The 14,190-nt window shown below is 37.1% G+C and overlaps 1 long non-coding RNA gene across 1 annotated transcript; it reads right to left on the bottom strand.

Moving 5' to 3' along the window:
- Window positions 1-7,082: 7,082 nt before the first annotated feature.
- LOC141487276 (uncharacterized) lies at window positions 7,083-10,990 on the bottom strand. The gene is made up of 2 exons (XR_012468301.1): window positions 7,808-10,990; window positions 7,083-7,748 (listed from the first exon to the last, which is right to left on the bottom strand). It is a non-coding gene; the product is annotated as an uncharacterized lncRNA (long non-coding RNA).
- Window positions 10,991-14,190: the final 3,200 nt, after the last annotated feature.

Below are 14,190 nucleotides of genomic sequence, written 5' to 3'. Positions count from 1 at the left end.
AGATGGACAGCTTGCAGGCCAACCCTCTCTAACAAAGAACAAAATTTTACTGAGAATCTGATCAATTGCTGTTGCTTGTTTTATTAACTTTACATCTAAAGGAAAATCCGATTCTTCAATAAAATTTAAATACGATATGTTACTGTTGAACCGAAAAATCGATAACCAATTACTTTCTTCGTCTTTTGAGGAATTTATGGGCAGCCTAGATAAAAAATCTGCAACATTATCACTACTTTTCACGTACACTATGTCGTAGGAAAAAGCTGATAAAATATATGCCCATCTTTGCAATCTACTCGCAGCAAAAACCGGCAACCCTTTTTTGTCACCAAAAATTGCTAACAGAGGTTTGTGATCCGTGTACAAAACAAACCGTTGGCCGTAAATATATTGAAAAAATTTCTTTACTCCAAAAATAATAGCTAAAGCCTCTTTTTCAATTTGTGAATATTTTATTTCACTAGTCGTCAGTAACCTTGAAGCAAAAGCAATTGGCCTTTCAGAGTTATCTTTATAAATATGTGAGATTGTTGCGCCTAGAGCAAATTGAGAAGCGTCTACGCTTAGTTTAATTTTTTCCTCTGGATTGAAATGTGCCAGAACCGAGGAAGAGACCAATAACTTTTTTGCTTCTTCAAAGCTTTTATTACACTCTTCATTCCATTCCCAACTTGCACCTTTTTTCAATAACCTATAAAGTGGCTTCAAAATTTGAGAAGCATTTTTCATGAATTTACAATAAAAATTCAACATACCTAAAAAAGATTTTAGTTCAGTTACAGTTTCAGGAATTTTTGCCTTTTTAATTGCTACTACACGTTCATCTAAAGTATGTAGTCCGTTTTTATCTATTACATGACCAAGATATTTGACAGAATTTTTGAAGAAAAAGCATTTTTCTTTTTTTACCTTCAAGCCGCATTCTTGAAGTCGTTTAAAAACTTTTTCCAATCTATCGAGATGCTCTCTATCAGTCCTTCCCGTTATTACTATATCGTCGAGGAAACAGACAACTCCTGGAAAAATAAACATCTGCTCCATGATATTTTGGAAAATGAATGGGGCGCTTGAAATTCCGTAGGGTAGTCTTGTATACGAAAAAAGACCTTTGTGAGTTGTAATAGTGACTAATTCTCTTGAATTTTCTGACAATAAAACTTGCTGATAAGCATCAGAAAGATCAATTTTTGAGAATTTGTCACCTCCTTGCAACTGAGAAAAAAGATATTCTACTCTTGGAAGAGGAAAATGTTGAACAACTAAATTAGGATTCAGTGTAATTTTAAAATCTCCACACAAACGAACCGATCCGTTTTGCTTTAAAACTGGTACAACGGGCGTGGCCCATTCTGAGAATTCAGTTGGTATTAAAACTTTATTTTTAACTAATCTCTCAATTTCCGTTTCTACTTTCGGTTTTAATGCAAAAGGAACTGGTCGTGGTTTACAAAATTTTGGGATGGCTCCCTCTTTCAGTTTCAAAGAAATTTTAAATTTATTGAATGTTCCCAACTTATTGTCAAAAATTTCATTGTATTTATTGATCAGAGAATTGACTTCTGTTGAAGAACTAAGGTCAGAAAAATTCAGTATATTATAATCTAATGATGAATTTGTATCAACATGATTTTCCTTAACCTTACATAAACCTAAATTCAGCATTTTCAACCCATTTCTACCTATGAGTGGAGGACCACCATTTTTTACCACATAAGTTTTTAATATATGTTTTTCACCTTCATAAAATATTTCTAAGTTCAAAAATCCCATAGGTTGAAATGTGACACCTACATAATCTCTTAGCGACAAATCGCTTTTGAACAGCGTTTTACTACTAAAATGCTTTAAATATAATTTTTCGGAAATGGCAGAATGGGCAAATCCTGAGTCAACTTCAAAACTAATTGGGATATTATCAACTCTTAAATTAATAAAAAATGGTTGTACATTTCCATTACTGTCAATATCAGTATCAAAATTACTTAAATTTAATATTGATTGATCGAAATTACAGTTATTCACAGAATTGGATTTGAAATCTGATAAATTAAAAATTGACTGATCTGAATCTATATCTGTTTGACATTCAGTTACGCTTAAATATTTGTTTGACGTCGATTTGCATTGTGGCGCCAAATGACCTTTTTTACCACATTTATGGCAATTACAATTTTTGAAAGCACAATCACTTGCCTTATGATTACTGCGACCACAAACGAAACAACATACCTTCGTTGAAAAACGTTTATTTTGACTCACCCTTGGATTCTTCAAATTATTCTTACCAGTCGCACCACTGCTTCCTTGGACCGTATCACTACGTTGTTGGTTGACGTTACTTGTCGACCTTCCTTTTGACTGGGATCTATGAAAGTTTAGGGGATCTGCGGGCTCTTGTTTAATGCATACCTTTTCTCTGAATAAATGCTCCTTCAGCGCCGATTCCTTGGACAGCGCAATTTTCAACACTGACTTCAAAGTGACCTTTACGTCTGAAGCATCTTCTTCAAATAGCCGATCCATTATATCTTTATCAGCGATTCCAATGACAAATATATCACGCAATATAATCTGAAGTTCCGTGCCGAAGTTACATTTGGAAGCTAAACTTTTAACACGTGCTTCCCAATCACCGACACTTTCGTTTTCACTTTTACGGGCAGAAAATAATTTTAATCTTTCTGCGAAATAGGATTTTACAGGTGTCAAATGTTCATTCAGCAGTGTAACCAGATCTTCGAAAGATTTTGCTTCCAGAAGATTCGGTACACATAAATTACGCACTAATTTATAGCAGTCTTCCGATAGTGTGTTCAGAAGTATAGCCTTTTTACGCTTAGCGTCCACTATGTCGTTGGCAATGAAAAATTGTTGGAGTCTCTCTTGAAAAACCGAAAAATCAGAACTGCTCGGATCGAAGGTTTCCAAGGTCCCGAGAAACCCGAAACACTTTTGACTTCCACTATCACCTGGCATTTTTATTTCGTGAATTCCACTAAATAAAAAAAAATCACACTATTTTTCCAATGAGTACGTGAATTCCAAATATCCTCGTCGCCAATAATGTTATGTATGTTCGATATTAATTTGAACATCAAACAAACATACATTTAAATAGGAAATAATAATACACAGCTTCAATTCGAACTTACTATATTGACGGCCAAATACATACTACTGATATATATATATATATATATATATATATATATATATATATATATATATATAAAAACATCTGGGACTTTTTACAAAGAACCGTTAAGGGTATCTTACAATATATATATATATATATATATATATATATATATATATATATATATATATATATATATATATTTGATCGAAGGTTTTCACGGACAGGAATATGATGAAATGATTCTTCGGGTTTATTCCGTGTGGTGTATTGTCATCCTCGGTGGGAATGAATTTCGCAACGTTTCGACAAAGTCTCATTTGTCATCCTCTAGCGATGACATCCACGATACGGTCTCTATGATGGAGATGGGTCAATATTGGTGTGAGGCATGTGAAAGACCGCTTAAGAATTTCACGAGAGTATCAGCTTGCGTAATATGCAATAATGTGAAACCTGTGGCAGAATAACCCTGGACCTATTGGTCAAAATAAAACAACAGCCCTTTTCAGGGCTACATTATTCACACAAACAGAAGTTAGTTGTATTAGTATTCATAGATTATATGACAAATGAATAATTTGACTAATAAAAAGTCTGAGTTGGAAATTTGTTAGTCTTTGAATATCTATACATTATATGACAAATAAATTACTACTTTGACTGAAAAGTCGAAATTTGGAATTTGATAGTCATTGAATATTTATGCATATGATGAGTACTACTTTAAATGAAAGTTGAAGTTGGCATTTTGTCAATCATTGTATGCATATAATGATGAATACTTTTACATACAAACATTTTGTTTGAGACTATGATGTTAACATAATGTTAACAGTGGTATGAACCTGAACCTGAAAGTATAATGATAGCTCTGAAAAGAGCTATTTTTTTTATTGTTTCAGTCTTCAATTGTAGCCTTGAAAAGGGCTGTTTTTTTATTAACCCATGCAATGATATGGACTAACGCTCCTCATCATCATCAGAAACAATAATTATGGTATCGTCATCTGAATTAAATGATATACTAATGATATCATCCTCATAGTCATCTGAATCAGATGATATACTCATGATGTCGTCGTCGTCATAATCATCTGAATCAGATGATGTACTAATCACATCATCCGCATAATCATCTAGATTGTTATCGTCAACAGCCATCTCAAACTCTGCATCTATGTCCTCCTGAATACTTTGTTCTACTCGTTCTGCGAAATCATCAGGAAGATCATAGATTCGCTGCAGAAATTGAGCGAAGGTTGTAATCAAATGATCAGCTGTTTAATCTATTTCATGTACTTGGATGGGTCCTGTACTCGACATTGTGGAAGAATGATATAGAACTGGGATTGATACTATATTTATATTGGAAGAAATAAAACGGAGGGGGTAAAGTGTAAATGTAGAACAGTGTTTAAGATTCGAAAACATTAAGGATGATGATCTTCATGGAACTCTGAGCGATCATTATGAGAAATTCTAAGTGATTATTATGAAAAAACTAACAAGAGAGAGGGAGGAAGATACTGCCCCAGCCTCGCAGTGCCTCGTGTACACCAACCAAAAAGTGTGTACTCCGTGGAAGGAAAGGAAAGGAAAGGGTGGGAGAAACAAGGAAACGATTACATATCGTCGTCGGAATTTAGGACATCATCGTCATCAATTAGGATGGGAGATGGTGGAGGACTGTCCTCGATAAGGATTGGGGATGGTAGAAGTCTGATGTCGCCAGCGTCGTCGTCGTCGTCATCATCATCATCTGGGTGGGTCACCCCATTCGTCATCCCATTGGTTGGGATCCGGATAATCTCCGTCCGATAGGTCAGCTTCATCACTCCCAGTGACATGCTGAACCTGCACCCTGTAGTCATTATTCATGAATTCGAAGGGAATGCCATGAGGTGCCGTTGTGGAGTGCACGAATCCTTCCTGTATAGATGCATAGTAAGGCATCTGAGGCTCCGGGACACTATAGGGCTCAGTAGTTGAATCAGGTTCCATCTCGATGCTAGCTGATCAACTGAATGTTTCATCTGATGATTCCTACTTTTATACTTTTGAGAGGGAGTGGGAGAATAGTGGGGATTGAGTAGGGGTAAATTGCAAAGTGACATAAGACATATTCAATGAAAGAGATATTTGAATGGATAAAATACAAATGAAATATACTTGTCGATTTCATTTTGAAAAATGTCTATGTTTTAAATTTTCTTCACATGAAATTATTTACAAGTGATTAGAAAACACCAAAATTGATGTGAGGTATTTGTCTAGAAGAACTTGGAATTGAAATGAAAAAAGTTATTAATAATATGAGGAAGTGAAGAAAAATGCTCCAACCATCGCATTGTTCAATGTGTACCAAACCAAAAAACAATGTACACCCTTCATTTCACTTCCTGTTCCTTCATTTGATATAAACTTAACAAATATAAACTTAAAACTACCATAATTAAATATTCCTAACGAACCTAAAACTCATCTTATATTTATACTTAATCTACAAAAAAGGGTCCATAGCTGTCCATAACCTTTTGTGTAGCTCTATCGAAGAGGTCGCCGCTTCACACCTTTCCTCCAGAGATGCAATATCACGATCTAGTTCGGCCATTTCTTTCTCTAATTCCCTACGTCGCTTAACCTTTTCACCCTTTAGGCCAGGGTTTCTTAACCTTTTTGCAGTCACGAACCACTTTCACAATATAAATAATTCCACGGACTCCTATATCTTAATCTTAAGTAAAGAAAACAAGCCAATTTATAAAATCACTTTTATTAGTTGGTAGTAATAATGGCACTATTCTTTTTTCTAAAACTAATGAGAAGGCTGTTGCTGTTTGGCCTCGATAAGAAGGTTAAATTGTGGGGTTATCTTCGACAAAGCAAGGCGCATGTCATCGGCGACGTTCAAGCGATTTCGACTTTTTGTTTTTATTGACACTAAAACCGAGAACCCGGCCTCACAAAGATACGTAGTAGCATATGGTATTAGAACGGACAAAGCTCGCTTGACAAGAAGAGGGTAAGCTTCACTCAATGAACACCAAAACTCGCCAAGACCTTTTGCATGAAATTCAGCCTTCAAAACTGCTCTAGATCTGATGTCAATTAAGTCGTCTTTGATAAGATCTTCATCGCTGATGCTGTCAATTTCAATTAAAAATGGACTTCGCACCCATGTTTCTTTGTCGAGTTGTTCGGAGCTGAAATAGCCTTCAAAAGACGTCTGTAATGTCTCCAGATGTTTAGACATTTCATTTTGAATTTTTGATGAAATTTTCGTCATGTTTCCGTCACCTTGTGTCACTCTTCTAACATCGGAAAATTTGCGAAGTTATCGGAGTCTGTCCTCCTTTTCCAAAGAGGCAGTTTACATAAAAAAACTTTCAACCGTTCAGATGCATCCACGATAGTCACTGCAGGACCCTGAAGAGACAGGTTAATTTCGTTCAAATGAGAAAAAATATCTGCTGAGTACGCTAGCCCTTGTAAAAATCTTCGCTCTTGAGATATTCATAAAGTGTATTTGTTTTATTTTTCAAAAAAAGTAACACTTCTGTTCGCAACTCAAACAAGCGCTTTAACACTTGTCCCCTTGGCAGCCAACAAACTTCTGTGTAGTAAAGCAGTACTTCATGTTCTGATCCCATTTCTTGACAAAGTCTTTTAAACAGACGGTGGTTTAAGGCTTTCCCTATGATGAAGTTGATTATTTTCACACATATCGACATAACTTCCTTCAAATAAGTGGGCAAAGTTCGTGAAGCTAAGGCGTGTCGATGTAAAAAACAATGGGTGATTATGACATGTGGGATCTTGGTGACCGATCCCAGTTGGCAAGCGATAGTAAATAAACAATCAGAAACAAACATAAAACAACTGCGCTGCTAAGAAACCCTGCCCAGTTTAATCTTTTTTCCATTAACTCATGTTTTGTGACTATTATTTAACTGACCTACTGCGGACCCCTGGTATACGTGCTACGGACCCCCTAGGGGTCCATGGACCCCACTTTAAGAAACCCTGCTTTAGGCGGTTCATGTTAGCCAACGCGGTCTCACTAGATCGGGCAGCATGTTTTATTTCTTTGAATCTCTGTAGAAAAGTATTCATCTTTTCACTCACCTCTCCGATAGGCTGTCGCACTTGTGGCACCAACACCTCGGGATCCGCCGGTGTGGCTGGCAGCGGTGGTAGTGGCGCCACCAACGGAGTCAATATGACTAACTCCGGAGAAGACGCCCTCGGAGTTTCCAGTGCTGCTGCAGGCGGTGTAGAGGCCCTCTTACGAGAGGTCGACCAACTACCTGCATAAGGATTAGTCCTATTGCAAGTAGCTCGGTACTTAGGAATAGGACCAAGCCTCGCTGAAGGTCGTTTGCAAACCTTCTTCACAGCCCTGACTTCCTCCTCCTCCTCGAATAAGTCAGGGCTGGTAGATCTGCACCTAACTCGTGAAGTGGTTGCCTGGTCACTGGTCACCGGCCCCGAAGTGGCTGCCTAATCGCTGGTCACCGGCCCCGAAGTGGCTGCCTTCTCCTGGTCACTGGACACCGGCATGATGGATGCCACAGCATTATTTGTCTCCTGGGTATTGGTTGCCATTCTGAAAATGAAAAATAATACAAAGTAAGTTGATATAAAAAAATAACATTGTTAACTTACTCAAAATTCGAGTTGGTCACTGGAAGTTACTGCGCTATACTGGAGTGGACTGCTCTCTCGATGAGATGACTTGTCGTACTGAATGTTGTAGAATGCTCACCGGAGGGTATCGACATCAATGCGCGAGTGGTGGGAAAATGGTGTGAGCGCGCACACGCGTTGAGGGTAGGGGTGTGCATGCGCAAGTGTTGGGAGTTGAGGGCGGGGCGGGGCTTCGAAAAGGGGGCGGGGCTTATGGGAGGGGCGGGGCATAGGGAAGGTGGCCTAACCTAACACCTAAGCTAACGTATGTGTGAAGCTAACCTACCGTAAATAATAACCTAACCTAACCTAACACCTAACCTAACGTATGTATGACCCTAACCTACAGTATGTATTAACCTAACCTAACTTAATCTAACCTAACCTAACCTATCGTTGCTTGGCCTATTCTCCTTCCAAGTTCATGAACGAATAACAGAGACTCCGGGCCATAAACATCAAAAATTTCAACCGCTACTGGATGAAACAGATAGTTGTTTCCAAGATTTTGGTACTTTTTTCTTTTCAATTTCTCGCCAGACAATGCTGCAGTTCCAGCAGACTTGGAACTTTCGGTTAGATGGGAAGCGGCGACCGTATTAACGCAAGTGAAGTTCCGTACCACAGGTTTACCGTATTTCCATGGTATGAGAGACATACCATCTGGTCGTTTACCATCATTTCGACTGGTACCTGAAGGTTTCAGAATTGCAGGAACATCTGCTAACAACATAGCTCGTTTCAATATGCCGTTCACTTGATGATGTCGAGATGTACGCCCTGCATTTCTCCTGCAACTCAAATCATGTGTACCTTTCTCATCAACTATACTACCGGAAACACAAGTATGAGAAACACAAATAGATGAACCCATCCTAAGTTCTACTGTTATTCTGAAAGATTCATCGTTCAATAGTGTTCCAAGAGATGCAACTGGTAAAGCATTCAGCCAAGGACCCGATTCCTTGATCATTGCTGCTTTCAGACGAGCCTTATCGTATACACTCGTAGATTTCAGAAGTTTATCAGTTATAATGTTCAGAAGAGGTCGGTCCCATACACTTTGTATTTTCTTTTTATCTGTAGGAGGAGCAATATTAGTTGCGGCATGCCAAGGTGATTCACCTTCAGAATAAAAAACGTCTCTGATATTGATAAATATGGAAGGAAGGATGGAATCGATAAGATCGGAAACACTATTGACTGATGACAGAAAAGCTGGTAAAGCTAAGGAAAAAATCGAACGTAGCCCTAATCTGCCAAGGTTTACAGGAAGAGTTGCTTGGAGCCATGAATCATTATTGAAATGATTGTAACATTTTCCGTCGTGTGGCGGAGTAAATTATCAAATTAATCAAGCTCTAACTGACTTGACCAAGTGGGGGAACATCTGAGGGCGCACATGAGTTTTGGAATCGCCAAACAATTTTTCAAAAGGAAAACTGCAACGTGTTTTGGAAGTTCATTCAATCTGGTGGTCAGCAATTTGAGTGATTCCCGTTTTTCTCGAAGGTGTTCTGAAAGTGAATCTTTAGTGAGAGAAGCACCCAGAAGACTCTATTTAGACTTTTCCAAAATTCTTATGCCAGGAGCCGATTTTGAAATGTGTTCGGAAATATTATTCGGGGTTGTAAGAGTAATCAACAATATGTTTTGGATGATCAATAATTTTTCTAAATCCTTTAAAACACTGTTTTCATCGCAAGCGATTGAGCCATCTTCTGAATACCAACAATTAAATTCGTATGATAAGCTTCTAGTGAGTTCGTTGATGGTCAGACAAAAAAAAGTTCCTAAGGGATCACCTTGTTGAACACCTCTCTCAGACAGAATCAGATGTTCATCAAAACTCAAAAAGAAAGCTGATTCATAACACTGACTTAAGAAGGGATATAATCCTGGAAACGAATCTTCAACCTTAGGAAGCATGATGTTTCTATCAATCATGTTGAACGCATTTTCAGGAAAATTTTTGAATCGGGATTTGGATGAAGATTAATATTTCTAAGAGCAGCATGAGCAACAGCTTCACATCCACCTACAGTACCGAAACCAAACTGTAGTGGACGTAACATCGATCCTAGTTCGTCTTTAATCCTCATACAACCAAGTTTAGCTACTAATCGACGATAAAAGATACCGACGGTAATCGGTCTTACTCCTCCATCCTTTTTCCGAAGAGCACACAGTGAAGCGCTAAAAAGTATAGGACAAATTTCTGGAGAAACCCTACCAGTAAAAATGAAGTTACATAATTTTGTAACAGAAGAAAAAAGTTTCTGTCCTGAATTTTCAGAGTTGTGACTAATGAGGTCTTGCATATGACTAGGGCGGAAAGAATCGAAACCACCAGCAGAACCAGAACGAAAAGATTTAATTGCCTCCGATACTTCATGTTCTGAAAATTAGAACACCGGAAACTCTGAAAAATCGTGTTGTAGTTGCCAATCCAGAGAATGTGTGGAGGAATCTGATCGATAGTATTTTGATCGGAGAACTGAATCCACACTGAAAGTGTGGATTCATCGTATTCGGCCAATATATCATTTGAGCTCAAGATTCTGATAGCTGACCTAATGTCACCATCAGCTATTTTACTCAAAACAAGCCTAGAAAAGTTTTGGTTATATTTGCTTTTATCGATCTGAGATGGAATGACATTTGTCTTGGAATTAGGAAGTTTGATGTTTTTCTTTATAAGTGAAGCGAGAGAAGATCTACGGGAGTCCTTGGAATGTGGGATGGAGAACAAAGTATAAGGGAAAGTTAACAAGTTTTCTCAGCTTGTTGGAGAGTTTGTATGTAAACATTCTTCTATAATTTCGCAAAGGGCAGAGGCAGAGCAATTTCTTGCAGATTTGGGAATCCTTTCTATAATGTGACTGGATCGTTTCAATGAGGACAATTTTTCATGAAACGTAGTATTGAATGACGCATATTTATTAGAATGAGGCAACAGAACAGAATCGACAGCTAGTGTGAAAGCTGATTCATTCAAAGAGGATTTTGTATTAGAAATTTTATGAACTCTATCATTATTAATTTCGAGACCTTTCGTTGTTTTAAAGGATTTTTCACAAATTTTACAGAATTTGTTATCAAGTGAAAGGCCATCGTTAGCAGTCATTGAAATGAATGATATACAACTACGGTTTAAAATGAGCAAAATATGTGTTTTCTCTATAAAAGATATATTTTAAGAATACTTAGCTACTAGTTGAACTGAATGATTTTTTCACCTCCTGAATTTGACGAATTCATTTTAAAGTATGACAGTTGTCAGGAAATTTCTTCAAATGCAAATATTTTTCTTATTTCGATGAAAACTGGCCAAACTTCAAATCCTGTGGGTCTCTCTCATTGTTATAAATTGTGAATTATTTCGGCAGTGAAAACAAAACAATATTTTTACGGTGAAAAACACTTTTTTTCACGATGAAAGTTTTTTTGACATATATGACATACGTTAGTCTATTCCATATATAATTAAATTAGATATTTTGATAGCATTTTCAGACGAAGTGAAGTTTTGTATATATTGTCCAGTCACTGAAGTAGAACGAACACTTACGTATTCATTTGCCATTACAAGAATTTATGAATACATTACCAACTTCTCAGTAACTGAAATGGGTAGAACATCACTGAGAAGACAAGTGAAAAATAAACTTATTGAATTTCATTAGTGGTTAGGATCCAAAGCTAATGCAGCTTGCTAACTTCAAATTCCACAAGTTTCAAAATTCGAATCTGAAAATAAAATTGCAAAAATAAAGATATCACTTCAACCACAAAATTTGTTAGCAAAAAATTCATTTGCTGTGAAGATCAATCTCATGGTTTATTTTCATGTCGTGTTTTCAAGTCGTTTTCCATTGATGAAAGATGGTAATTTGCGACAAAGAATTGAATTTGTTCTTCTTGCCTGACACCTTTTCATGGTTTGAAAAATTGTAGAAGAAAAAAGATATGTACAGTAGATGGATTTAAGAGAGTATATCATGAGCTTTTACATAAAAATGAAGAGAATAAAGAAACAAATTCAACTTCCCAAGTAACTGATATTGAAACCAATTGTCATATTCCATCAAATAGATGAGAATTACTGAAAATTTTACCAGTCTCTATTTCAAATGGTAAAAAGAAATTGATACATATGCTCTTCAGGACGCTGATGATTTGGATCTTGATGTTCCTCAAAAGTCCTTATATATCCATTGGAAAAATAATCAGATAGAACAGCAGGATGACTCAAGATTTGTTACTTTCAAAATATCGTCAATAACGTGTAATTCTAATTCGAATTTTTATTTGAGGCATGTTCGAACAATCAAAAATCTTTCATTGCCAAAACAATATGTTGATATTGAACTGATTTCTTTGAAATATCCTTATATTGACAACAAAAGGTCGTGTGTTCGATTCTCGCCTCGACCAGATATTTTTCTCGAGAGAATTTATCTGGTTGAAGCTGGAATGATTCTGCAACCGTGTTAGGAATCACACGTTAAAAGGTAAGACCTCGTTAGTCCTTAGCTCGCACAAGTTTCTCAACTTCTGAGAGTTGTCGTTCGTATGGGGGCGGCAGCTGATTAACGGAAAAACAGATTTTAAAACAGATTTTAAACAGATTTTAAAATACAATCTATGATCCAAGAGATGATGATCCAAATATATAGGAAAAAAATGTGGTATTTTTTGGTTCGTCGTGTGGCCCGTGTTTAGCAATCTTCGGGTATTGTTCCTTGTGAAGGAGATATTCGATCTTCGATGTTCGAAAACATCGGTAACTATCACAACCTTAGAATTTTCCTTATCCACAGATAGGATCTTGATGGTGTTATCTCTCCGTAGGCCGTTCATAGCTCTCCATTCCCATTGCTGATGTTAGATATTTGAACCGTGTTAGGAATCACAAGTTGAAATGTTGGAACCGTGTTAGGAATCACACGTTGAAAGGTTAGACCTCGTTAGTCCTTAGCTCGTACAAGTTTCTCAACTTCTGAGAGTTGCCGTTCTTATGGGGGCGACAGCTGATTAACGGAAAACAGATTGTAACTGGTCCTCGATCCAGTTGTTCACTGACTTTCCACCTAAATTACTTTGCTTTGGTCTGACCCATATAGGAGCTGGTGGGTTCCACTGCACTAAATATTTTGAAAGCGAGTAAAGATGTTGGCGCAATGGCGAAGTTTAAACTTTTTCGTAACAAGGATTCCTGTATGTCCGTGAGCGGGCGAACACTCATATTGATGACGTTGGCAGCATTTTATGCGCATCAACTTTTTTCATTTCTGGTTGTAGGTATTTATCCATGTCTCGGCAGATCTTTAAGCACGTGCTTTCATTCTTGGCAAAGATTGGTCCATGATCCTCTTCCAAAGTATCTCTTCTGATTTCTTTGAATCGTTCTGTGGCATCCTGCATCAGAGTTGACCTCTTCCAACTGTGGTAGTTTATTTGAGACCACGGCTGGCGCGTTCAAGGATGTCGGTATGTTGTGTTGGAACCAATTTTCAATTTTTGAGAAATTTGTTTGAACTGCTTCCACCAAGAGTTTCTGTACAAAATAGCTATATCATCTCAATGTTCAACCTTTCGTTTGATTAGAGACGTAATGAGTCATTTGAATAAATGGATAATAAAATGGGACCTAAATCAGTATCTTGTTGGACGCCGTAAGTCACCATTCTATTTTGGCTTATTCCTTCATCAATACCGTATCGAAAAGTTTTCTCAGATTATGTTTTCCTCCACCTGAAATACTAGCCATTGTTTTTCTTTATCATCCTGATTCTCTATTTGGGAATATGTTCCTCAGTTTCAGTTCAAAATCATCATCATAATAACAATCATTAATAATTCCGTAAAAATGTTCGAAAAATGTCTAAAAATTTGACTTATACAGTTTTTCGTTGGAGGTAAAGTACACAATTGTAATCGGCACAAAAAAGCATTGCGGTATTTTCAGACCTCGCAAAATATTGCGATACCATTGATCCTGACAATTTGTTGAAAAGATTAGAACACATAAGAGTTGAAGATGTCGCATTGAAGCTTTTTTTAAATTTTCTCTCAGGTAGACATCAAAATGTGAAAATTAACGACTCTTTGAGTAATCCGTTATCGAGTACTTTTGGCATCCAACAGGAGACAGTAATTGGTCCTATCCATTTCAATTATAAATGAATTATATATTAGGAATTGGAAACATAGATCCACAGATAACATCCTGTGATGACACAACACTGCTTTCTGTTGGTGACACACAGGATGCAGCTTATGAAAGAGAAGAGAACAGTTTGTGGGCCTTGCGGACCTACCCGTCTGAATATCAGTTAAACGAAATTTGTAGCGTTCAC

The sequence above is a fragment of the Leptinotarsa decemlineata genome, unplaced genomic scaffold (genome assembly GCF_025532065.1).
Source record: "Leptinotarsa decemlineata unplaced genomic scaffold, Ldec_3_MD MMD2_tig00078422_RagTag_RagTag, whole genome shotgun sequence".
In the NCBI taxonomy this organism is placed as follows: Eukaryota; Metazoa; Arthropoda; class Insecta; order Coleoptera; family Chrysomelidae; genus Leptinotarsa; species Leptinotarsa decemlineata.
This window is presented reverse-complemented; position numbering and strand designations above follow the sequence as displayed.